The sequence below is a fragment of the Candoia aspera genome, chromosome 2 (assembly GCF_035149785.1).
Source record: "Candoia aspera isolate rCanAsp1 chromosome 2, rCanAsp1.hap2, whole genome shotgun sequence".
Classification (NCBI taxonomy): domain Eukaryota; kingdom Metazoa; phylum Chordata; class Lepidosauria; order Squamata; family Boidae; genus Candoia; species Candoia aspera.
The window spans coordinates 54,620,626-54,648,143 of NC_086154.1; the positions used below are offsets into that span (position 1 = coordinate 54,620,626).

At 38.4% G+C, this 27,518-nt stretch overlaps 1 protein-coding gene across 1 annotated transcript in view; it reads right to left on the bottom strand.

The window, feature by feature from the left end:
* SLC6A11 (solute carrier family 6 member 11) overlaps positions 1–27,518 on the bottom strand; it is a 102,373-nt gene that overhangs the window by 44,807 nt on the left and 30,048 nt on the right. The gene's annotated exons all lie outside the window — the stretch shown is intronic.

Below are 27,518 nucleotides of genomic sequence, written 5' to 3' on the forward strand. Positions count from 1 at the left end.
CTGCGGTAGTCCAACTGGGGGATGATGCTGAGGTATGAATCACTGTTGCAAGGGCATCCTGATGCAAAAAAGGCTGCAACTGGCATACCAACCAAAGTTGGGCAAAGGCCATCCAGGCCATGATCTTCATCTGCTGCTCCAATGTTGTATCTAGTCTTCCCTCACCTGCCCTAGTTAGTACCATTTGCCTAAGTAGCAGGTGAACCAAGACAAAACAGTACCTCCCACACACAGATGGGTCTTGCTTATAGATGGGTCAGCAGGCTATCATAGTCAACTGTACTGAATACCACCAATAGGACCAGGAAGGGTGCACCCCTCCCCATCCAGACCCCAATGTAGATAATCAACAGGATGACTAATATCTATTCCATGCCCAGGGTGAATCTACCCCTGAATCTCTACCCCTCCAATACGATTGGGTGGAGAGGGGGCTCACCACCCTTTAAGGGGTAACATTTTAGGGACTTCCAGTCATGTTGTTTATAACACTGTAAATCTCAGCTTTGTACATTACAATATATACTACAATGTATACTATGCTTTACTACACTAGAACATTCACTTGCTGCTACTGTGCTATCCCTACTCCTGAATATAACCTTTGTCCTTTGAGTCTTCTTTTGATGATGTGGAACTAAGACTAAGATGTATTGCTATTATGGCATTTGATAGAGCTCTTTTTAGGGTTGTGCAAGGGACTGCCTGTCTTCCATAACATCTGCCCAGCCAATTCAATCCTGCAGGGTTGGCGCACTCTGGGTTCCTTAAACAGTGTCATCTCTCAGGACCCTGAAACTTCTCTGTAGAAGCACCTGCCCTCTGGAATGAGGTTCCCCGGAGATCTGGATGGCCCCCACTCTGCTGTTGTTTAGAACAGCCACAAGACACCTCGCTTCATCACACTTGCCATCTTTTATCACTATCATTATCACTATTATTTCATTTGCCAGCTTTTTCATTTTCCAGCAGAAAAGTACACATCCAAGAGTTTGGAAGATTTTGGGAGTTCCCTGAAGCAGTCGTACCAGGTTTTCAAGCATCTGGGGTTGCTTCATGGCTTCATGAAGGAGATCCAGGAAGTAAAGTTCACAAATAAAGCACCTCACAGAATTATTTGCACAGCCCCTATTGTTATTTTTCCTGTGCACATCTCAATAAGCAGTAGACACTGCCTATGCTTTTAATTTTAAAACTTTTCCACAACATGTCAAACTTCTCTGAATAAAATTAGAACAAAACAGCTTCTAATTACACTACATCCTGCTTTAACTGCTTCTAATTGCTTGGTGTATAAATTTGCATGTCAATGCTCAAAATAGTTCTTCCATTGCTATGTCACAGCAACGTCCATGTCTACATTAAGGAAATAAAGTAAATATGAAGACTCTCTGTGTCTGCTGGACCAGGTTAATTAAAAACTAATCCGTGGTCACAAATCACAGTCCGCAGCATGCAAAGGAGCAGGTTTAACCTTGGAGACCCATTCAGAAGACAAGAATCAGAATAACCATATGGTATACTTCCAACTAGCTGAGAGAGAATAGGAAGCACTTCGCATGGTGAATTTAGCTGCAAAAGTTAAAAATAGATTTCTTGTGCTCTCCTTACAATACAGCATGTCAGTTCAATGTTCACAGATGATATCACTGAAGCTTGAAAGCAAAATGAGTCCAGAAAACAGAACCAGCTACAATAAATTTCACTCCATTTTTTTTTGCTTATATCATGACTGTAAATTCTCTGGTATTCAAATAACATTCCTTTAATCCTAGTCACTTACAATGTAATTTTGCTTGTATCATATTTATGTGATTACAGATATAAAATACTGTTCCTGAGAAATGATGACAGAAACTCTCCATTTTGGGGGAGTTAAGCTTATCATGCGTACTTTACCATGGATTATTATTTATTATTTCAGATAAAAAGGTAAAGGTTTCCCTTGACGTAAAGTCCAGTCGAATCCGACTCTAGGGGGCGGTGCTCATCTCCGTTTCTAAGCCTTGGAGCCGGCGTTGTCATAGACACTTCCGGGTCATGTGGCCAGCATGACGACTCGGAACGCCGTTACCTTCCCGCCGAAGCGGTACCTATTGATCTACTCACATTTGCATGTTTTCGAACTGCTAGGTGAGCAGGAGCTGGGACGAGCAACGGGAGCTCACCCCGCTGCGCGGTTTCGAACCGCCGACCTTCCGATCGACAGCTCAGCGGTTTAACCCGCAGCGCCACCGCGTCCCTTCTATTATTTCAGATACTGGCAAATAAATTACATGACACAAAATGGACAATGCTACAGAAACCTATTGATGCATTTCTCATTGTTTTATCTTTCTTCTCTCTTATGAACTGAAGCCTATTGTCACTGAAAACCACTGTCACGTTCCTCTTCCACTAACATTTCTGACTTAGCAATCAACTTTTTTCTGTGGCTCTGTTCCTGTCTTCAGTAAGGATCCTTATCTAGCTAAGCCCTGTCTGGAGACTTCTGCCAGGTCTGTCCTTGAAATGGGGCTAAGGCAAGAAGCAACAGGAGATATGTGATTTACTGCCAGGGCAGAGAAGTATGAAAAACCATATAGACAAATAGGTCTTATAAGAATCCTAAGGTGAGATGTCTACATTTAAGTGGCCACAAGCTCCTGGATGACATGAACTATATTTAGCCTTTCTGTCTTTGGTGTATGACACAAAAAAGAGAGATTGCTCTCTCTAATTCACAAGACTGACACAACACCTCCACACATTGAATTACTTTGAGAATTACTTTGTTGGACAATAGCAGCATTTGGGGGATATAGCTGGACAGTACCTTTCAAAAACCGTTGTCCATACAACACATCTTTTTTTATCAGAATACTGTAGATCACTAATCTGAATCATAGCAATTTCTGTCAAGTACAGGTTCTTTCACATCACAGAGTATAATGTGCAATCCATGATGCAATGAAGGGCTATGTTTTCCAGTCAGCTTGTTGCAAAGCCTGCCACGGAGACAGAATGCTGCCCAAGGTCACCCAGCTGGCTTTTGTGTCTAAGGGAGGACTAGAATCTCTTGACCCTTACACCACACTGGCTCTTGACTAGTAAAAGCCCTTAAACTTTTTAACTATCTGTGTACCACACTGGCAATATTAAAAAGAAGGAGTGCAATCAGGAAAAAAATCTCCCCAAGCACCCCAAGTATATCCACATTCAAGAGGGTTATCAAGCTACTTCTTCGTATTTCTTCTGTTCCTGAGTAAAGCAACCAAGACCAAATGTTCTAATTGTCTTCTTTTTTCAAAAAATCCACCCTAGATCAAAAGGAATTCTTTACATGGATGACTTTTTTCTGTCAATATTGACTTCCAAAACTACAACATTTCTCAATGTAATTAGAACAGATGTCTCAATTGGTGATGTCAAGGTTGTGAGAAACGTCAATCATTTTTGAAACTTAGGGGATCACAGTATCCCAGAGTATCACAGTACCACAGAGTACCTCAGTATCACAGGATATCACAGTACCACAGAGTACCACAGAGTTTCAGAATCCCTGTCATACTGGCATTGTTCTGATTTACTACATTTTTTTACCTTTGTTAAAATTAGATGGATTTTTAAATTCATGTTGATTTTAAAATGATGATGATTAACTATTTTGTTATTTCTCATTCTGAAGGGCTAACATGATTAATTATTTTCAGAACCAACTCTTGCTTAATTTAGATGATGTCCCTGGCTGAGCTGGAGCTTTGAGTTCTCACCTCCTTATCTCTTTTGCCAACTCAGTACTTGGTTCAAGGGGTATTCCAAATCAGTATGCTGAAAATGGATCCAATTAAGTTCTTTAGTATACTAATTTATTTTATTTTATTTATTTATTTATGGCCATCCATCTTGCCAAAGTGACTCTGGGTGGCAAAAAGGTTTAAAAACAATATAAATAACAGTGAAAACCAAACAACACCTAAACAAAGCAAAAAAAAAAAAGGATAATACATCGAGAATCGCAGCAAATCACATGGGCTATTCTAACTATCTGGCCTCCATGCCTGAGTGAACAGCCAGGTCTTAAGCACTTTCTGGAAGGTCAGCAGGGTTCTGGTCAAACTGATCTCAGGAGGTAAGAGATTCCAAAGGGCAGGCACCAGGACATAAAAGCATGCTTCCTAGCTGTAATTCTTTAGCTGATGGGACCTAAAGCATTTCCCTCCTGCCAGACCTAATGGGGTAGGTAGAGAGGACTAGAGAGGGGTGAACCCTTGAATATTTTTGCGGCATGTCTTGGAGGTCTTCATAGGTGACAATCAGCACCTTTAGGAAGCTATTTAGAGCCTGTGCAAGTCATGAAGCAAAGGTGAACATTTATGGCTGAATTGAAATATGCCTATAATTGACTGGACCACTTCATTCTGAATCAACTGCAGCTTCTGGATGTCCTTAAAGACAGCCCCATGTAGAACACATTGCGGAAATACAGGAGGTGGCTGAGTGCAGAGCCTCCTGGTCCAGGAAGGGGCACAACTGAAAACCAAAAGCCCTCTTGCCACCTGTTCCTTGAATAGGAGCTGTAAGTCCAGGAGGACCCCCAAATTGTGCACCAGTTCTGTCCGGGGTAATGCAATCCCATTATGGACAGACAACATAGGAAGTAGTATAAAAATATATTGAATAAATGTTTTCCAGCAGTATAAAGCCAGATATTGAGAAACTGGACCCCTGCCACACATTTATAGCACATTTTCCTATTAATAAGCATCCCAAAAAGATAGAATCTATAGGCATGTTCAGGAACACACATACAGAATACACAGATGTAAATTCTGAGAATTTCAAAAATACATAATGAGATTTTCTGTATTATTAAAATTCTCAGTGAACATTTATAGTAGATTAAATTGTTTTCCTTTTTCATATCAGTTACTAGATTAGATAAATTTATTAACAGATCACTAGTTTTCAGTCAGGAAATACATGAACTTCTCAAGCAGGATCTTCCTAATTATGGCATGCTTATAGGCAAAGAGAGACTGAAACAAAAATAATTCTAGCTCATCCCTAGAATAATCCTTCTGGGCCAGCTACTAAAGCGATGGTTGCTAAAGACCTTTGAAATGATAAAGATGAATAAGTAAATGGACTTTGTTGTTTGTAGAAATAGACAAAAAATGTATTTTCAGAAATACATGGTTTCTATTCATATTCTTTTAGATTTAGTGCCATGGTTTAGAATTAGGATACACCAACTTTCTGCAATCTATTGTTGAATAATAAAAAAATTAAATATTGGACTTTTTTTAATGAAGAAATTTACCTTGCTGGAAGATCTTCTTTATATCAGTCTTCCCCAACATGGTGCCCTTAAATTGTGTTGTGAATACAATTCCCAGACAGCCAACAGGACTTCTAGCAATTGCTAGAATTGTTGTTGCAACATATCTAAAGGTTGCCATGGTGGGAAAGGAGTATCGATATCAAAGGAATGTGTAAAACTACCTAAATAGCTAATTCTGCTATATTTTTCTCATGCTTTATTACACGTCTAAACACTGATGTCATTCTTTTTGGTTTGCTTATCAAAAACGATGTTTCTCAAGACTGCATATGAAAACAAGTAGCATTAAAACATGAGAAATCTCTTCAGTTCTTGATGACGCGTAGGCGATAGGTCAGATTAACAAGAAACACATATAATATCTAAGTACAAACATACGCACAACACTACACATACACATTTTATTAGCTAGGGTTTACAAAGTCTGGATTAATTTAGCAGCCACTTTTATGTTGTACATCAATACCTCCCCCTTTTTCAAGCTCTTTGGTACAGCACATTGGTTTCTGTATATCTTGAAACAGCAATGAAGATGTGGAAAAAACAGACCACAGTTTACTGTTTGGCATCCATTCAGTGATTTCTTGATATCTGATATTCATTCAGACGTTTTAGGATTGAGACTATCATGATCAAATAAACTAATCATCATGAATGTTCTAAGTCATGGTACCCTAGCAAGCAAACACTGATATTTCTATCACTTCACATACATTCTGAGTCAAGTTTCAAATACAAAATATATTGGCATTAATAATGTTTATTTGATATCAACCTATTTTCCATCTGTTATCTGATTACTATTCTAAGCTACTTTTAATAATCTTCAAAATTTAATACAAAAACAGTGTTGTAAACATTTAAAATAATGTTTAAAGTAAATATTTATATTACACGGGGTTTCACATCCCCTATTTGGTACATAAAGTCTTCTCGCCCATGAGTATTTAGCTGACTTGATTATCCTATCGGTATAAAAGTGGGAAAGACATCTATACTGTACACACACACACACACAGTATATGTAGAGATGCTTTGTGATAGATTACCCATTTCAAATTATATGACATCCATTTCTAAGATCCACAACAAAACCCAGTGCCAGCCAACACAATAAGGATATGGAAGAACCAATTACATTTGGAACTACATATGCAGCTGCTATTGTAAATATTTGTTAATGCTGCCAAAAATGTATTTCCATGAAAATTGAAATAGTAGATATAGAAGTACTAGACTTCGATTCTTAACTTTTTTTTTATGCCTTTGCGTTAGTCTTGACACCTGGTGAATTGCTTGGACAAGTCCCTGCAGTTTTTTCAGAAGTGGCTTGCCATTGCCTGCTTCCTAGGGTTGAGAGAGAGTGACTGGCCCAAGGTCACCCAGCTGGCTTTGTGACTAAAGCAGGACTAGAACTCCTGGTCTGCCGGATTCTAGCTGGTGCTTTAACCCCTACACCAAACTGGCTCTCTTTTTAACATTGGCTCCCTCTTACATTTCTCACTATGATTACAACTTCAGTGGTGATGCATACTTTCCAATTGTAGAAACTTATTTGGGGTTTTTTTTTTGGAATGAATATGCTAGATAAATTATTGATCTTACGACAATGTTTCCTGCATTTAAATTTATGTTAAAAGCTTTCTAGGGTTTTTTTTTTTAATGTTTCACTTTGAAAGTTGCCTTAGGCTATCAGCAGTGGCAGCCATGCCACTTTGATCTGTGCAAATTCTTCTGATTACCATGAAATTTTACTTTTGGCAACAGTGGCATCTCTATATTAAGAAGAGAAACATTATATCAGATAAAGAAAAATAGAGTGGTTTCTAAATGCTGATACTTCCATTTTCAGACTGGGAAGTACAGAGATCCACAGACTCCAGAGGTTTTGCCAAAATGAAAAGACATGTATCATGACATTGTGATGCCAACTCCATTGCTTACATACATGTGTGTGGTTTTGCAATGCATGTACAAAAAGAGCGGAGTTTGCATTGTACTGTACATTCTTTATTTGACCCTTCCTTGCTCCCCCATGGTTTCCCATGATTCAAGAATATCAAACTATCTGTTGTTAAAGTCCCTATTATAATTTCAGTTTAAGGCTTCCATTTAGTTTTCTTTGTTGCATGCCAAAAATCATTCAGCTTTCTCTAATCTGCATATAATTAGCACTTTGATCAGCATGCTCAAAATGCCTACAAAAATGTTCACTGCAACTTGTTCAAATTTTAATATTCACATGTAATTATATCTATATGAAAGGATATGAACAATGCAGATTGAAACAAGATTATTAATACTAGACCAAATAGGCAATTTAATATTAAAATAACATGTTATTTTCTGTTCCTCTTTTACTTATATATCATGGGATCAACTTATTTCATTATACTTCATTATTTTCACTGTATTATAGAAAACAGGGAGGCCAGAACCTTGGATAAATGAAATTACTGCTTGTGTTACAGAAAAGAAAAAAAAAAAGATCTATTTAAATAAGATGAAGATTTGTATGACTACAATTTACACTGTGTTTATCCCAAGTACACAGGCTCACAAATAAGCACGTGTAACGTAGGAATAACCTCCAAGTTTCCCTATGCCTGTATTTTTATAGCTAAACAAATGCAGCTGATTTTTTATCTTAAAGCTGCATTTCTTTTCATGTCTATTAGACTGAACTTCAATTAGTTTCTACAGTGGAATGCCAATTTAAAAAAGCTATCTGAGACAAAGAACCAAGCTGGGATGTGGGGGGGGGGGATAAAAGTTTCTATGTATTATTGCAATTCAGTGCAGATTGCAGTTGACTGAAAAAATATTCTAGACCTGCATGAAGATTTCCATGTTAGCAGCTCAGAGATATCCTTAAGCACTCAGCAGTGTGTTGAGAGGGAGAGGGAGAGGGAGAGGGAGAAGGAGAGGGAGAGAAACATTTTCAGTGTTTTAAAACTTCAGATAGAGAAGGCTGGAAAGCCTAAAACTCTGCATGCATCTCATGAATGTTCTACTTTCCTTCTCTGAATACAGAGATCAATCTTGGGCTGCATGTTAAAGCCTCACTATGAAGGACCTCCTCTCTTACTTCAACCCAAAACAAAAGACACTTCAGGAGATATAATCATTGCTGCCTAGTTCCTTTTCCTAAAGCCTTACAATGGCCCTCAGTTCCTTTTTTTTTTTTCCGCACATCTTTCTCTTTTATTTTCTTCAGCTGTCCCTTTACACTTTCTTTATGCCTCATTGAATCCATTAGAGTCTTTATATAGTCTACTATTGAAAAAAATAAATTTTCTGTCTGGAACCAGGGACAGAGTCTTAACTGCTGGCAACAGGAGCTTAACTCCTTCTGATGGGACCACTACAGGGGTAGAAGATAAGAGGTACACAGGCATGTTTTCTAAATGTTATGAGAATGTGCAGATGTTAGGTTTTATCAGCCCCATATGGTGGTAATTTTCTTGTTCTTTGCTCTTTTTTAAATATGGAAAGACCTGCCCCCCCTCCAATGAAAAGCAATTGGCAAATCTGTAGTCCAGCTGTAGCTCCAACTGTTCCCCCCTTTCCCCAACTCCATCTCAGCATTCAAACTGAATTCATCATTGCTAGTCTGAGGATTTCAATCAAATTATTAATAGTCTCCCCAGAAACTAACATCATATTTTCTCTCAAAGTTGTCAGACTTTGACGTCCAGAATGTCTTCCTGGCAAGAGACAGTGTGCAAGCAACACAATGCAATATTGCCATTAAAAAAATAATATAAATTATAGGAATATATCTCATAATATATTTATCAGTTTTTAAGGTGCCACAACATTTGTTATTATGTAAATTAAAAAGGCTAACCAATTTTTCAAGCGTTAAAACAATCAACAAATAATACTCATGTTTACATATCATACCAAACAAGTTTAAACATCCTTGCATGCATTATCCTTCCAAAGGGAATACTTAAGAAACTTAAGAAAATAATAAACTCTTACAGAAACTCTTTTGTGGTCTGTCTATATGAAATGCAACCTGAGAACCTTGGCCTTTTTTTATCTTCTAAAGGAGAAGTCAAAGAATAAAAAAGCAATGAGCATCATCACAGGATGTTGTTCACAGTGTTAACCAAAACCTTGATGTTTAAATTAGATCAGGTTAAGCATTATGTAAAGAAAGGAAGAAAAATTCAGAATACAAATCTGGTTTGTAACATCCAAACTTTAAGAAAGCACTATTTCATTATTAAAAAGAGTGCACATTTAATAGTATATATAAGAATCCTCACCAAAAAGCAGGATTTATTGGCAGATAAAGATTTTTCAAGAAATAAAATTTCATATTCTCCCATGGAATATCAATAGGCAGAAGACTGTAGGGACGAATATAGCTTTTTTTCCCTTGGAGGAATAACTTTTATGTAGGTGATTTCTCTTCAGCAAAGGATCGTTACCTTGTCGTGGTGCTGGAGCTTGAGCACCTCAATGATGCCATGAGCTAAACCGTGAAGGGCCACCCAAGACGGGAAGGTCATGACAGAGAGGTCAGACTAAATGCGATCCCTGGGGAAGGTAATGGCAACCCACCTCAGTATTCTTGCCGTGAAAACTAAATGGATCAGTACAACCAGAGATATGTCGGTATACCATCGGAAGATGAGACCCCCAGGTCGGAAGATGGTCAAAATGCTACTGGGGAGGAACAGAGGATGAGCTCAACTAGCCCCAGACGTGATGACGCAGCTAGCTCAAAGCCGAAAGGACGGCTAGCGGCCGACGGTGCTGGTGGTGAACGGCGAATCCGATGTTCTAAGGATCAACACACCATCGGAACCTGGAACGTAAGATCTATGAGCCAGGGCAAATTGGATGTGGTTATTGGTGAGATGTCAAGATTAAAGATAGACATTCTGGGCGTCAGTGAACTGAAATGGACTGGAATGGGCCACTTCACATCAAATGACCACCAGATCTACTACTGTGGACAAGAGGACCACAGAAGAAATGGAGTAGCCTTCATAATTAATAGTAAAGTGGCTAAAGCAGTGCTTGGATACAACCCAAAAAATGACAGAATGATCTCAATTCGAATTCAGGGCAAGCCATCTAACATCACAGTGATCCAAATATACGCCCCAACCACAAATGCTGAAGAGGCTGAAGTAGAGCAGTTCTATGAGGATCTGCAGCACCTACTGGACAACACGCCTAAAAGAGATGTTATTTTCATCACAGGAGACTGGAATGCTAAGGTGGGCAGTCAAATGACACCTCGAATTACAGGTAAGTATGGCCTGGGAGAACAAAACGAAGCAGGACACAGGCTGATAGAATTTTGCCAAGACAACTCACTCTGCATAACAAACACTCTCTTCCAACAACCTAAGAGACGGCTTTATACATGGACTTCACCAGATGGACAACACCGAAATCAGATTGATTACATCCTTTGCAGCCAAAGGTGGCGGACATCTGTACAGTCGGTAAAAACAAGGCCTGGAGCTGACTGTAGTTCAGATCACGAACTTCTTCTTGCACAATTTAGGATCAGACTAAAGAGATTAGGGAAGACCCACAGATCAGCTAGATATGAGCTCACTAAGATTCCTAAGGAATATGCAGTGGAGGTGAAGAATCGCTTTAAGGGACTGGACTTAGTAGATAGGGTCCCGGAAGAACTCTGGACAGAAGTTGGCAGCATTGTTCAGGAGGCGGCAACAAAATACATCCCAAAGAAAGAGAAAACCAAGAAGGCAAAATGGCTGTCTGCTGAGACACTAGAAGTAGCCCAAGAAAGAAGGAAAGCAAAAGGCAACAGTGATAGGGGGAGATATGCCCAATTAAATGCAAAATTCCAGAGGTTAGCCAGAAGAGATAAGGAATTATTTTTAAACAAGCAATGCATGGAAGTGGAAGAAGACAATAGAATAGGAAGGACAAGAGACCTCTTCCAGAAAATTAGAAACATTGGAGGCAAATTCCAGGCCAAAATGGGTATGATCAAAAACAAAGATGGCAAGGACCTAACAGAAGAAGAAGAGATCAAGAAAAGGTGGCAAGAATATACAGAAGACCTGTATAGGAAGGATAACAATATCGGGGATAGCTTTGACAGTGTGGTCGGTGAGCTAGAGCCAGACATCCTGAAGAGTGAGGTTGAGTGGGCCTTAAGAAGCATTGCTAATAACAAGGCAACAGGAGACGACGGCATCCCAGCTGAACTGTTCAAAATCTTGCAAGATGATGCTGTCAAGGTAATGCATGCTATATGCCAGCAAATTTGGAAAACACAAGAATGGCCATCAGACTGGAAAAAATCAACTTATATCCCCATACCAAAAAAGGGAAACACTAAAGAATGTTCAAACTATCGAACAGTGGCACTCATTTCACATGCCAGTAAGGTAATGCTCAAGATCCTGCAAGGTAGACTTCAGCAGTTCATGGAGCAAGAATTGCCAGATGTACAAGCTGGGTTTAGAAAAGGCAGAGGAACTAGAGACCAAATTGCCAATATCCGCTGGATAATGGAAAAAGCCAGGGAGTTTCAGAAAAACATCTATTTCTGTTTTATTGACTATTCTAAAGCCTTTGACTGTGTGGACCATAACAAATTGTGGCACGTTCTTAGTGGTATGGGGATACCAAGTCATCTTGTATGCCTCCTGAAGAATCTGTATAACGACCAAGTAGCAACAGTAAGAACAGACCACGGAACAACAGACTGGTTTAAGATTGGGAAAGGAGTACGGCAGGGCTGTATACTCTCACCCTACCTATTCAACTTATATGCAGAACACATCATGCGACAAGCTGGCCTTGAGGAATCCAAGGCTGGAGTTAAAATCTCTGGAAGAAACATTAACAATCTCAGATATGCAGATGATACCACTTTGATGGCTGAAAGCGAAGACGAACTGAGGAGCCTTATGATGAAGGTGAAAGAAGAAAGTGCAAAAGCTGGTTTGCAGCTAAACCTCAAAAAAACCAAGATTATGGCAACCAGCTTGATTGATAACTGGCAAATAGAGGGAGAAAATGTAGAAGCAGTGAAAGACTTTGTATTCCTAGGTGCAAAGATTACTGCAGATGCTGACTGCAGTCAGGAAATCAGAAGACGCTTAATCCTTGGGAGAAGAGCAATGACAAATCTCGATAAAATAGTTAAGAGCAGAGACATCACACTGACAACAAAGGCCCGCATAGTTAAAGCAATGGTGTTCCCTGTAGTAACATATGGCTGCGAGAGCTGGACCATAAGGAAGGCTGAGCGAAGGAAGATCGATGCTTTTGAACTGTGGTGTTGGAGGAAAATTCTGAGAGTGCCTTGGACTGCAAGAAGATCCAACCAGTCCATCCTCCAGGAAATAAAGCCAGACTGCTCACTTGAGGGAATGATATTAAAGGCCAAACTGAAATACTTTGGCCACATAATGAGAAGACAGGACACCCTGGAGAAGATGCTGATGCTAGGGAGAGTGGAAGGCAAAAGGAAGAGGGGCCGACCAAGGGCAAGATGGATGGATGATATTCTAGAGGTGATGGACTCGTCCCTGGGGGAGCTGGGGGTGTTGACGACCGACAGGAAGCTCTGGCGTGGGCTGGTCCATGAAGTCACGAAGAGTCGGAAGCGACTAAACGAATAAACAACAACAGGTGATTTCTAAAATTTATTTGTTTCATATGCTCTGTAAAACAGCATATGTTGTCTTACTCAGGACAATGATATCACAGACAGACATAAAAGGAGTATGAAATAGTCAGCAAAAGAAGTTAAAGGCATGAGATAAAAAAAAATAAGAGGAAGCATAGCAAAAACCAAGTGGCTCTGGATTTTGGCAGCCTCTGGATCTGGTGATTTTTTCATCTTTAACTCTTCATGGGGTTACACTCACCCATACAGAGCTGGTGTGCAATCTGGGGGTCCTCCTAGACCTATAGCTCCTGCTCAAAGAGCAGGTAGCAGCTATAGCCAGGAGGGCTTTGTATGAATTTATCTCGTGCACTTGTGCCTGTTCCTGAACTTAAATGCTCTGCTCACTGTCACTCATGCCGTAGTCACTACCTGACTGGATTACTGCAATGCCATTGAAGAACTCACAAAAGCTTCAACTGATCCAAGATGGAACAGTATGTGCAGTTTGGGGTGCTCCAAAGTTTGCCTGGGTGACATTATTACTGTGCGAGCTGAGTTAGCTTCCAGGATGCTTCCAAATGGAATTTAAGGTGTTGGATATCACTTTTAAAGCCCTGAATGACATGGGGCCACATTTGTGGGACTGCCTATCTCAAGGGTTTCTGCCCATTCCACCAGATCTGACAAGGTCAGCATGCCCCAAGTGCCTTCTATTAAACAGTGTCATCTTATGAAACCAAGGAGATGTTCCTTCTCTGTCACAGCCCTCCCCCGCTTCAGAGGACCTGACCCTCTTGGCCTTCCAGAAAGCCATTAAGACATGGCTTTCCCCCCAGTTTTTAGGGCTGGGATTTTAGGGGAACCCAATATATGTGGGTCTGTTCTGTAAATTTGTTATAAGGTATCTCAGTTTTTTTTTCTTTGTATTGGATTTTAACTTTATTTAGTTATGGATTTTTTTTTGTTTTTTGTAAATTGATTGTTAGCCATCCAGAGTTATGTATTCAAGATGGGCTGCCGTAGTGTACACATTTTCTAAATCAATAAATAAACAAAAGACCCTCTTTTAGACCAACACTTTCAATTATCCAATATCTCTTCCATACCTTTCCCTTTTTTGCAAGCCATTCCTGATTCCACCACATCTATACACCAATTCATACATTATCTTTCATTTTTTAAACTTCTAAGGTCTCTTCAATTCCCTATAACCACAACTTTTTCAAGCTTTCTCTTCATCTCAAACCATTCAATCTAACTTCATATATTTGGTGTGCAATTCAATCTTCATTCAATCTCTCCATATAGAAAAAAAAACACATCAATGTTTTTCTTTTGTACTGGTCATTCATTTACATATTGATTCCACAATCATTAATCACTTATTGATGTTATTTCTTCTTTTACCACAAAGCTCCTTAAGTACCAATTCCCCATTTCCAACTTACCTTTATGTTTTTCCTGACTCAGCTCACACTCTCTTTCTACTATAAATTAGGCAAAGTACACACTTATAAACAATTGTTTTAGCTTATTCTAACAAATATTCATTCCTTGCAACAAAATATTGCAGCAAATGTTATCCATTATCTTTCAAACAGCTTCTGCACACCTTAAAATTCCTCCATTTTCCTGTCTTCAGTAAATATTCTACCAATGTACAAAAACTTCCTATAACCCTAAAGTTAGTAACCCTAACCCTAACTTTTCCTGTAAAACACAACTACGTTGGTCTTCAATACATCCTCCTCACTGCATCACACAATCTATCTAAGTTTCAAGTTCTCAGCCTCACAACACAGCATCATTTGCATACAAAAATGCACATGTATTCATGTCTTCAACTTGCCTCTGACACTGCCAAATTCATTCATTATACATTTATCCATAAACACATTAAACATTTTTTTCTCAAGATCTGCTCTTCATAAATCTTCCTCTTCTTCCCTGCTCAATGCTGAACCATTAGCTAAGCATTTTCCATTATTCTCATGCATGCTTTACATCCATCATGCACTGCTTTTAGCCCTTCAAGGTAGACCAGACTAGGAAACCAAAGGCATGCAGGCCAATATTACATGTATTATAAAGGTATATTAACAGAATCTTGCAAATCTGAATGCGCTTCCCCTTCCCTCCCTTTATCTTTTGTAAGAAGTAGGGGAGGTTTTGTCTGAGATGTTTTCTCAGGTTAAATTTCTGCTCTGGACTCGCGTTTCTTTTATCTGACCTTTGTCTTGGTAGTGGATCTTCCTCCTGTCCCTCAGGGCCATTCCCTCATTCCACTATATTACCCTTAGAACATTTAACGAACAATCTTCAACTCTCTTTTTTGTGCAAAACATTCTGTAATTCAAGCCTATACAATTTATCATACTTTTTCTGTAAATCACAAATGTACAGTAAACTTTCTTTGTCACATTCATATTTAATTACCCCTGAAAATGAATAATCTGTTCTATACACCCTCTGTCTGGCATAAAGACACACTGCACTTTCCAAATTTTGCTTTCCGTTACTTCTTTTGCTCTTTCAATTAAAATTGTGCCAACACATTCCTAGATACACTAAACAAACTGATCCCTTGTAGTTATTGCACTTACTTTTGCAATCTTTGCCTTTGTGTGGGGGAACAACAATGACATTCTTCCAATTGTCAGGTACAGATGTGGTCTTCACATACAGGTTAAAGAAGGCAGACAGCCAGTCCATAAACAAATTTCATCCATATTTTAACATTTATCTTGTTATAGAATCACACCTGCAGCCTTCAATTTTTCAACATTCTTCCTTTTCATCAATTAATTCTTGGATACCAACATTTATAGCGTTTGTTTTAATCCCAGTTTTTACAGTTGACTGCATGTGGCGGTATAGAAACACTTATAAATCAATAAATAATAAACGAACATATCACAGTCATGCTCATACAAATATCTAAAATGCTCCTTCCAGCGTTTCTTCACTTCAGTTTCATCCCTAATAAGTTCGCTGTTTTTATTTTTAATTCTATTCACTCTTCTGGAGGATCCTTGTTTATCCCTCTTCCTCAACATACAAAACCATTTTTATTGCCATCAAAATCACTCTGCATTTTCTCTGTCTCTTGTAATATGAATTGTTCTTGCTGTCTGACCATATTCTCTGCTTCTAACTATTCATCTTGATATTACATTGCATAATATGTTCTCCCAATCCTGCTTTTGCCACGATCATTCTCTTAAATGCATTTCTCATGCATGCCTCTTTCATTTCATAATTCCATCAAGGATAATTTTTCATATTCTCTTAGAAAATCTCCACACACTTCAGTGACATTCTGCGACATATTTCCTTTCACTCTATTCCAAGCAGCTTCTACATCCTTTTTCCTAACTATCACTTTCCATTCACTCTGTTGAGAGATTATCTTTTATAAATATGGCTCATGCCTTGTTCTACCATTGTTCTACTCTAAACTTTCATTTCTGTCACATTTTCCCTTTTCTTCCATGTCCATTTTCCCCAAGTTCCACTCCTGACATTACAAAACCTGGTCTGTCCCACATCCAGAGCCTCTCATCGCTCTTGTATACATCACTAATTATCTCAATCTGTCCTATTAAGCAGCAGCATCCACAGGAACTTGCCACTTTTGTCACTCTGACAAAAGCAGTGGCATGATGTTACTCCTCAAAGCCTACCCCTTTGGGACATGAATGTAACACTGCAACACACATAGAAAAGAAGCAGGACTTGTGTTGCAATGCCACGATGCTGCTGACATCCATCTGACCTCTTTTGCTCCCCTGTCAATGTCATTGATAATAAGCAATTAAACCAATCATGCTTTTAGATTTATAGTCATTCTTTTGCCATGTATATGCATAAACACACTTATGCTTAAACCAGGTATTTGAAACAAACAGACCTTCTTCTAAACAAATTCTTCCAGTTACCATTCTCATTCTTGTGTCTCTGAATGGCCTAATCATTCTCATTTCATTCCCATATATCCGTTCATGTCACCTAGCAGAATAATATTTTCCCCTGAATCGCATTCAGTTAGAATCTTGCACAATTTTTCCCCAAGTCTGTAGTTCTTCCATTATCACCTTTCACTGAAGCATAACATGAAACGTGACCCAATCTAAGGATTCTACTTTCATACTCATCTACAATCCATCGTTTCTGACATCTATTTTAGCTTTTTCATTCATAATTAAACCTACCTTCACTTCCATTTATGTATGCATCACCTGCACTCCACAATATCAGATTACTTTCATCCACATCTATGTATCTTTCCATTTTTCTTTGTTTCTCTCACGCACTTTCTCTCACAGACCCCTCTCTTCCTCTTTTATGTCTTTTTAAAATAAATTTTCTTAAAAGTTTTAAAGAGAACATAAAAACTAACACAAACTAATACACAACAGAGAGAACAAAGAAAGAGAGGGAGGAAAAAAAGAAAAACAAAAGTGCACTGAGAAAGCATAAAAAAAAAAACCCCGAAAGAAGCTTCCAATTTTCTCTGCAGAAAATATAAGTATGATTACAAAATTATCTCTTACTGTATGATTACAAAAAAAGCTCACTTTTTTCTATTATCCATTTTTTTCCTAATCATCAGAACCACAAGTCATAAGCATATCTTTTTTCCATTTCCTGAAAAAAGTCTCTAAGGGGTTTCCAGTCAACCATAAATGTAGATATGTCTTTTCTCTGATCAAGAAAGTTAATTTAGCCCTCTCTGCAAAGCTCCATCATCTTCATCAACCATTCTTCCATTGTGGGTAGTCTTGAACCTTTCCACTTTTGAGCATATAATAGTCTTGCTGCAGTTGTTATCAATAAAAACAAAGTTCCATGACTTTTTTCTAGTTGCCTATCCATTAGTCTCAAAAGAAAAGTCTTTGGTTTCAGTTCTACTTTAATCTTTAGAATCTTCTGAATCAATATATGTATTTCTATCCAATTTTTTTTGGCTTTTTTACATGTCCACCAAACATGATAAAATGTCTCTTCATGTTGTTCACTATTCTATTCCTCTTTTATTTCATTTGTTAATTCTGCTTCCCACCATGGCCCCAGTCAACACTTCAGCAAGATAGACAAGGGTTACCAGGCTTAGTTATATCTGTGCCATATTCTGTGCTAATGGTAAGGAGAGAAATGGTCGGTTTGGGCATGTATTAGATAGCATGCCACAAGGCAGTCAAAGCCCAGGTTTGCCCAGGCATGCTTATGCTATTCTATGTAAACTAGGATCTATAATCTATAGACTGTCTTTTAAACCAACATGCTGTTTCTGTATTCCACCAACTAGGATGTAAAGTATATGCCATGTACTGACACACACTTAGGACTCCATGACACGATAAGATATACAATGAATCATAATGAATCAGAATTAACGATATCTTAAGGGGGATATAAGATATCAATATATTATTAAGGCATATTAATTATAATACCCATTTGAAGGTAACATGAAGAAGAAGCAGAAGCAGAAGCAGAAGAAGAAGAAGAAGAGGGGGAGGGGGAGGGGGAAGAAGAAGTTAAAAATGTGATTAGTAAAGAATACATCCAAAGAGTGAGAAAATTGCTAAAGACAAAATTGAATGGTGGAAACACCATCAAAACCATCAATATCTGGGCCATACCTGTTATACAATACACTGCTGGAATTATTAACCAGACACAAGCTGAACTAGACAGTTTGGACTAAAAAACAAGAAAACTCATGACTAGGGCGAGGATTTCTATGACATGTCATATTTTTTCTGGAATCCTTTATTTGAATTTAGAAGTTAAAACATGTTTTAGAGTAATCTGGTGAGAATTAGATGCTTTTTATTTTGCCTGAAAAGTCATATTTTGACTTTTTAAAGGTGTTATATCATATTTCTGCTTAATTTTGTAACAAATGTGTTATTTTGGTCATATTTTGGTCATTGGCAACCCTCCTGATAAGCCAGCAAGTTCGAGCCAGCAAAGAAAGTGAGAGTTTGCCTTTTTTTTTTTCTTTTTCTTATTCGCTCCCCAACTCAGGGAGGGGTGTATGTGTGTGTGCGAGAGAGAGAGAGAGAGAGAGGTGGGAACAAAGGCTTCTCCCCTGACCAGGCTTGAAAAAAAAGTGAGAATTTGCCTGGTTTTTTTTTTTTTCTTATTTGCTCCCCAACTCAGGGCTCTGTGTGTGTGTGTGTATGTGTGTGTGCGCGTGCGTGCGTGAGCATAAGAGAGGGAGAGCAACCTTTTTTTTAAAATGACTTCAGCAGGCAGAGGCTTCTCCGCTGACTAGGCCTGAAAAAAAGAGTGAGAATTTCCCTTTTGTTTCCGTTTTTACTTTTTCTCATTTGCTCCCCAACTCAGGTGTGTGTGTGTTTGAGGTGGTGGAGTCATGTGAGAGCCACAATCTGATTTCAACATGCCTAAAAGTAGATGTTCAGCAAGTGTGAAATTATGGCATCTTGTTCAAGAATTTGGGGAGCAGATTTTCAGTAGCGAAGGTGATATTTTGTTTTGTAAATTATGTGAAGTTAAGGTATCGATCCAAAAGTGTTTTAATATGCAACAACATTGTGACACCGCAAAACACAAGAGTTGTTTAGCAAGGTTTACCTTCACTGAGAACAGGCAACGTGTCCTTTTCGAGAGAGCTTCTTCAATTGCAGGTTCATCAAATACCCAGTCAGAATTTTGTAAGGCTCTCTGTACAATTATGATTACTTCAAATATTCCCTTGAGGGAATTAGGTAGTGGTAGCCTCAGACATTTTTTTGGAGAAGTACACCAGTTACCCGATTCCAAATGAATCAACTGTAAGGAAAAATTACATCTCTGCCTGCTATGAAGATGTGTTAGGAAAGATAAGCTCTGCTGTTGACAACAATAAGATATGGGCTTCAATAGATGAAACAAGTGATGTAAATGGAAGATATGTAGCCAATGTTATCATTGGCACTCTGAAATGTGACAAGCCTCGTGAGGTATTTCTTCTAACATGTGAAACTCTACAAAAAGTAAACAATTCCACTATTGCTATGCTTTTTGACGATTCTATGCATTTACTCTGGCCAGATGGTATATAAAGGGGAAATATCCTTCTCTTTGTAACAGATGCTGCTCCATACATGACTAAAGCAGTCAAGGGACTTAAACTTCTTTATCCAAAAATGATCCATATCATATGCCTTGAACATGGTTTACACAGAATGGCTGAAGAGATTCAAAGCAATTATCCTGATGTAGATAAGATAATTTCAAATGGGGAAAAATGTTCATTAAAACTCTACTTCGAGTACAAAAGTTCAAAGAAATTTCTCCTACTTTGGCTCTTCCTCCCCAACCTGTTGTGACCCTTTGAGGGACTTGGCTAGATGCGGCTATGTATTATTTCACAAATTATGCTTCTTTGCAGCAGATAGTTAAAGAACTTGACTGTTGTGAATCTTCCTCCATCAAGATTATGCAAAACTCCTTTTCTGAAAACTTGGCTGGAAACTTAGCATATATAGGATCCAACTTCAATGGATTATCAAGAGCAATCACCCGCCTTGAAACTGTAGGAATGGAACTTAGTGATGCACTGAACATTGTAAAACAAACTGAGAGTGATTTAAAGCAAGCAAAGGGGAAAGTGGCTGAAAAAATTAGTGATAAATTGCGGAGAGTGCTGCAATCTATTTTGGGTTATTCAACACTTTGCAAAATAAGTAATGTTCTAAATGGACTCAAAGCAAAATTTGAAGACTTCAAGCCAGAATTTTACCCAGATGAGTTTACTTTTTTTCAGATTTGTTCCTCTTGTGATGTTGAATGGAGTTTCTCCAGATACAAGAACATACTGGTGGACAAAAGAAGGAGTTTTGAGTTTGATAACCTCAAGATGCATGTGGTCATCCAATGCATTTCTGCTGTTAATGAAAACTAATCCAGGGATGACCATTTTACTCTCAAAATGTTCATCTGATTCCTTCAATACTAGCACTTCTGCTCTGGAAGTGAAGAAGAATAAACCTTTTGATTTGTGTGTGTGTGTGTGTGTGTGTGTGTGTGAGCACAGATTTTTAAAAATTGGGTGCTAATTTCAGAAAAATTGTAAAGTCATAGTTTTGCTTTAAAGGTCGTATTTTTGTTTTAATTGGTCATATTTAAACGGTTTTAAGGTCACAAATGCTTGCATATTTCTAACATTTTTAGGTCATAGAAATCCTCACCCTACTCATGACTATTCACTATGCATTACATCCCCATAGTGATATTGATAGATTATACCTGCCCCGCAGAAATGGAGGCAGAGGTTTACTTCAAGTCAAACAAGCTATCAAAGAATGCACTGGCTGATTATGTAAAAGACAATCAAGAACAAGCATTGATACAAGTTAAAAATTGGAACTTATTGAATATACAGGAAATAAAACACGATTATCGAAATGATGTAATAAAAACACGAACAGAATGCTGGCAAGGAAAAGCATTACATGGTTAATTTCTACAAAAGATTGAGGAGAAAGTGGATAAAGATGAAACCTGGCAGTGGCTTACAACTGGAACATTAAAAAAAGAAACTGAAAGCTTGATATTGGCTGCTCAAGAGCAAGCTAGTTGAATTAATGCAATCAAGGCCAGAGCTGAAAAATCAACAAATGATTCGAAGTGCAGATTGTTCCAAGAAGCAGAAAAAACAGTAGATCATATACTCAATTTGTGCAAGAAGATTGCAGAAACTGACTATAAACAATGACTTAACACACTCTCCAAAATGATTCACTGGAACATTTGTGAAAATTATCATTTGCCAGTAATGAAAAATTGGTGGGAGCATATAGTTGAAAAAGTAGTAAAAAATCAACAGGTTAAAATATTGTGGGATTTCCAAATACAAACTGGTAAGGACTTGGCACATAACACACCAGATTGAACTGTGGTTGAAAAGAAGAAAGTGTGGATAATTGATGTGGCAATACCATGGGACAGTAGAATAGAAGACAAAGAATTGGAGAAGATGACAAAGTATCAAGGTCTGAAAATCAAAGTTGAAAGATTATGGCATAAACTGGCAGTGGTGGTCCCAGTGGTTATCAGCACACTGGGTGCCATTCCAAAACACCTTGGACGGCACTTAGAAAATCTGCGCATTGACAAAATTTCTATCTGTCAATTACAAAAGGCCACAGTGCTTGGATCCACACATATGCTACACCAGTACATTACGACATCCTAGGTTCTTGGGAAGAACTCAATGTGAATGAAGGCCAACACCAGCTAAAGAATTGGCAGCTGTGATTTCATGTTGTTCTGAATAATAATAATAATAATTTATAAAGATAAAATCCACAAAGCTGTTTAATTCAGTCTGGTACAGTGCAGATATGTTAATACCAATGAAATACATTACTTCAGCGAGGATCACTGGGAATTAAAGTAATCTTCTTTCTTTAGGGAATTATATATTCCTTTCACATAAGTGAACATTAACCTAACTTTATCGTTCTCGCTGATTTTGCATTCTAGCATTCTAGCATAGGCACACTTACTTGCATTCCAATTTATAAGAAAAGCAGTCATTGAAACCTGTTGACTTTAAGCAATACAAAATCATTAACTACAATGTGTTCTGGATTTCAATACACACACACACACTATACTCTAAGTGTACACACACATACACACATACCCCACTGAGATGAATCAGTTTGAAACCTGTTTAAGTCCCAAAACCATATTGGGAATTGTGGTTATATGATATTACTGGTGTCCCTAAGAAAAAAAAATGCCCATAATTTAGACAATTCTTTTTGAAACAGATGATGTCCTCATTGACTGTCAAAGTGACCTCAGAACATGTTTTTCTGCTCTACTTCTGAAGTACCCTTTTTGACTGTGTTGGCAACAGCAGCTAGGTTCTGGGATGCAAAGACAATAGGCTCAAACTAGTGCAAATGCTAAAGAGGTTTTATTGAATGAAAGTTAAAAGAGTTACAGAGGAGAAAGAAAGCATACCAAACTATAACGCTTCAGGAACCCCTTAAATGACAGCGGATGGACCCCCCGTTGTTGGCTGGCTGCTGCATAGCACCTTCTGGATCTTCAGATCTAACTTGAGATTCAAGGTATCTGGGACCTTTTACCACCTTCATAAATATTTTCACAGGACAGGGAGTATAAACTTCATGGCATATTTTATCAGTGGTCACAACTCTCAAGACATTTTCTCGTAAGACATTGCTCCTAGCATGCTTGCTGCACATGCTCCCCTCTGCAGGTGTCAGACTTAGAGAGTCCATGTTGTTCACTGTATCTTAATTACTACAATATAGACAACACCCCCACCCCAAGCAAGAGTGATTGCATGTGAAATGCAACAGCTTGTCTAAATAACCTTTTCTAAGCATGGGTATAGAGAAATGTATTTTACATCTGCAAAGAGAGAAAAACTGGACCACACCACTGTGCCTTCTCACCATTTCTTCCATAATACAGTGATACTACATTCATATTATGTCAACTTGAGCAGTCTTGTCCATTTGGGATAGCAGGCTTCAATTTGTTGCAGGCTAACCACAACAGTCCATCGGCTACTTTGCAGTGGAAAGAATATCCCTTCAACTGAGTCAGTGCCTACCATGCACTCTAATAGCTTCTGCACTTCCCTTTACCATCCATGCTGAAATAGCACAGTGGCTATAATTGTGTCTAGTATATAGAAGATGTCCAGTCACCTCCCCAGGTAAGTAAATGGTAAAATGTTACACTCCTGGACTTAGTTAAGAAAAACAAATACCAGAGTGGGGGTGGGGTGAATACCTTGCTCAGGAAAAGGAAAAATAGCAATTTTAGCCAGGTTTCAAACTAGCAGCCTTCTAAATGCTAAGCAAAGATATTAAAAAAAAAACACAGCCAAAAAAATTATTGGTGGCACGTTGCTGTTTAGAACAGCTTCTGTTAAATTGTTCACGGCATGTCCACTTAGGATTCTTTAAACGTAGACTAAATCTCAAAGAAGCTGCATTAAAATCAAGAGCTGCCTATGATTAATACCAAAGTACCTCTTTATAAAAATGTAAAATATGAAGGTAGATCATTCTAACTGGGAAATTACAAACATGAATATTTCATTAGAAAACATTTTCTTTTGCTGCTTGTTCATGCTAGTTATCTAATTAAGGCCCTTTCTCAATTACAAGTTAAAGCAGTGTTTTTGAAACCTGGCAACTTTAAGATGTGTGGACTTCAGTTTCCAGCATTTCCCAGCCAGCATGCTGGCAGGGGAATTCTCGGAGTTGAAGAAGCTGCATCGTAAAGTTGCACATTTGAAAACCACTGGGTTAAAGCCTACCAAAGCAGCTGTCTCTGAGCTGTACAAGGGCTCACTTGAAAACAGTGAGGATTCATCTCTGACTGCCTAAAAAAAGACCCAGGAGCATGAATACCTTTCATAGAGTGTTCAGACGGAGCTCAGGTTCTGATAAACCCTTTCTTTTGACTTGCATTTAATTCTTATGTATGGATATAAAAATTAATCCCATTTTAGAATTCAGCCCTAGCCCTAACCCTAACTTTAACCCTTATTAATTCTTCCCAACATACCACTTTCCTTTATCAGCACTGCATCAATGGAGGAAGAACTACATTTACCTTGAAGAGCATCTGCAAGCTTCAACTGGTGCAAAATGTGGTGATGCAGGAAGTTATATGTGTCCCTAGAATGGCATATGTTACACCTCTACTCCACAAGCTGCACTGGTTGCCGGTTTGCTTCCGGTCCAATTCAAGGTGCTGGTTTTGTCCTTTACAGTCCTACATGGCATGAGGCCAGGTTATCTGAGGGACCGCCTGTCCCTGGTTACTTCTAACCATCCCATCAGGTCCTGTCTGCTAAAGAGTTTCATGTGATGGGACCCAGAAAGCCAGCCCTTTCTGCCATGGCACCCAGCCTTTGGAACATCATCCCCCCTAAGGTGAGATTAGCCCCAACGCTATTGGCACTAAGGAAATCCCTCAAAACATCATTCTTCCAACAGGCTTCGGGATCCCAGGGAAATAGGGAGCCCATAAGATGGCCACACTGTGTGTAGGATGCTGGTCCATTCTCCTGCAGTCTTATTTATATTTGTGTTTAAATTGTTTAAATTGTTGCTTTATATTTGTTTTATTTTACACTGCCCAAAGTCATGTCTGTGAAATGGGCAGCTATATAAATTTGATGAATTAAATAGATAAATTTAAAGCTGCCTTTCATTTATTTGCTATGAACCTAATTTCTAAACATCAGTGAAACTGGAAATGGATGGAAAAAAGCTACAGAGACAAGTTGTGTGTGTGCTTTTCTTTTTTTTTAACTAGGGTTACCAATCCAGACTGCAAACATCTAGATGGCCACTAAATGGGACCTAAGAATACATAAAGTTCTAACCCTTTGCTGACATTTATTGGCTGCCTAGATTTTTGCAGCTCTAAACAGGTGTTTAGAGTACCCATATACTCTTTACAATGGCTGGGTGACACTAGCGAGAAAATGGCCTTAGGAAAAAAAGATGTACCTCTTCCATTATGTTCTAAGTTTTGCAGCTGAGATGCAAGACCAGGGTGATAAAGGAGGTGGGGATTTTGAGATTCTGAGAGCATATTTCTTCAGCAGGGATTAAAGCTTATTGGCTAAACACATTTTTCATGACAAGGTCCCTGTCTCAAGCCTAAAAAAATCCTTGAAAGGTGCTGTCACTTAGCAGATAATAATGATTCAGTTAGACTATTAATCAGAAATGACAGGCTGAGCTCCGTATGTTAGCTCAAAGCTGTCCTTAATACAGACAGAGAGATAAGGTAAATAGATAAGATGTTCACTCTATAACTGAAAGAACTTTCAATTTCACTTTCTTCATTTTTCAAACTGAAAGAGAAAATGGAAGGAAGTGATGGAACCTAGTCCATTGTGGGCAGGATAAAGACAGCATTCACACAACACATTTGTTTACTGAATTAACTCATTTTCTGAGCTCACACATTAGATGGAAGCATAATGTACCCAAATGGGCTGGTTCGAACAAAATACTAAGCTACACACATGCAAAGAATTAAAACTTACTTTCACACATCATGCAAATGCAGCTGCTAGGACTTCTTAACCATGCTGTGCAAACAGCGAGAAGATGAAAACAGAAATGTGACATCTTTTGCTACATGTTATTTAAGTGTTTGACTGTTCCCAACCACAGGGAGTTTGCTGAAATTATGTAAAATTATTCTGGTTTGCTTCCACTTCATCCCTATGGGTTGCTTTTCAGTCAAAAATACCTTCTTATAAAACCATACTGTATATGCAAGGCAGTACACTGCACTTATTCTAAAGGAAGCCAGTAATGCTCTACACCAGTGTTTTTTAAAGTGTGGTCCTAGGACCCCTGGGGGTCCCCCAAGACACTCTCAGAGGTCTGCATATTGTTTTTTATTTGCTGAAAAGAGTTTTTTTTCATGGAAAATATTTTATTTATGTTAAATCTAATGGGTTTAATACTGTTATTTTTACATGATTCAATAAATAAATATTCTATGAATACATCAATTTTAATTTTAATACAGTAAATATCAATAAATATAACCTATAGAAACAAAAGCTCTTTTGGGGTCCTCCATAATTTTTAAAAGCGGGAAGGAGTCCTGAGGAAAAAAAGGTTAAGAAACACTGCTCAATCACATAACTACAATTAAAACAATGTTCCTTATTTTATTTCTCTCAAATATAAACTGAAGAAAAATTTCCCTACTAGTTAGCTTATTTCTCATATATACATATACATATACATTGTCATGCTCCCTGATCACAAGTTCCCAGAACATCTGATTGGACTTGCATGCATGAATGGACTTAACACGTGTTGGGACTTGCGGGTCAGTGGAGTTGGGAGGGGAAACATGCCAGGGGTGTGAAAACATCTTGTTTGGACTATCTCTGGTATCCAAGGTCAAGCTACCGAGCCATTGGAGACATCTGCATGGAGTTGAGCTGACTGGCACAAAGAGGGGGGCTGCATGCCTGAGACAGGGAGGGAGCTTGTACTCATTGGGTCGTTTAACTTGGGGAAAATGCAGGAACTTTCATTTGCAACTTTTTTTCCACTGTTCTGTGTGCTACTTTCCATTAAAGAGATTTCTACTAAAATCATGTATGAATCAAACTTAATGGTAAATTTAATGCAGTCATTACATACATATACATATTCAGTCATAAGACACATAAACGTCCTTCGCTTTAAGAACTCAGGGCAGAATCCATAGCATTCTCCAAACCACAGTGATTGGCCCAAAGTCATCTGGGAGGCTTCACTAGCTGGAGCTTCCTCAGATTTAAGCTTCATTGATTTAAACCTGAGTTTTCCCAATCCTAGTCCAACACCTTAACTCCAATACTACATAGATACTCAAAATCACTGCAATGAAATCTTCTGGCTATACTGGCATTTTCTTATGCTATAATTCTAAAAGGCACAATGTATGTAGTCAAAGGGATTGCAAATTGCTGCAACTCACTGGGATATCCCACATGGTTCCAAATGACAATGGTTACAGTTTGCCTCTTACCTGCTT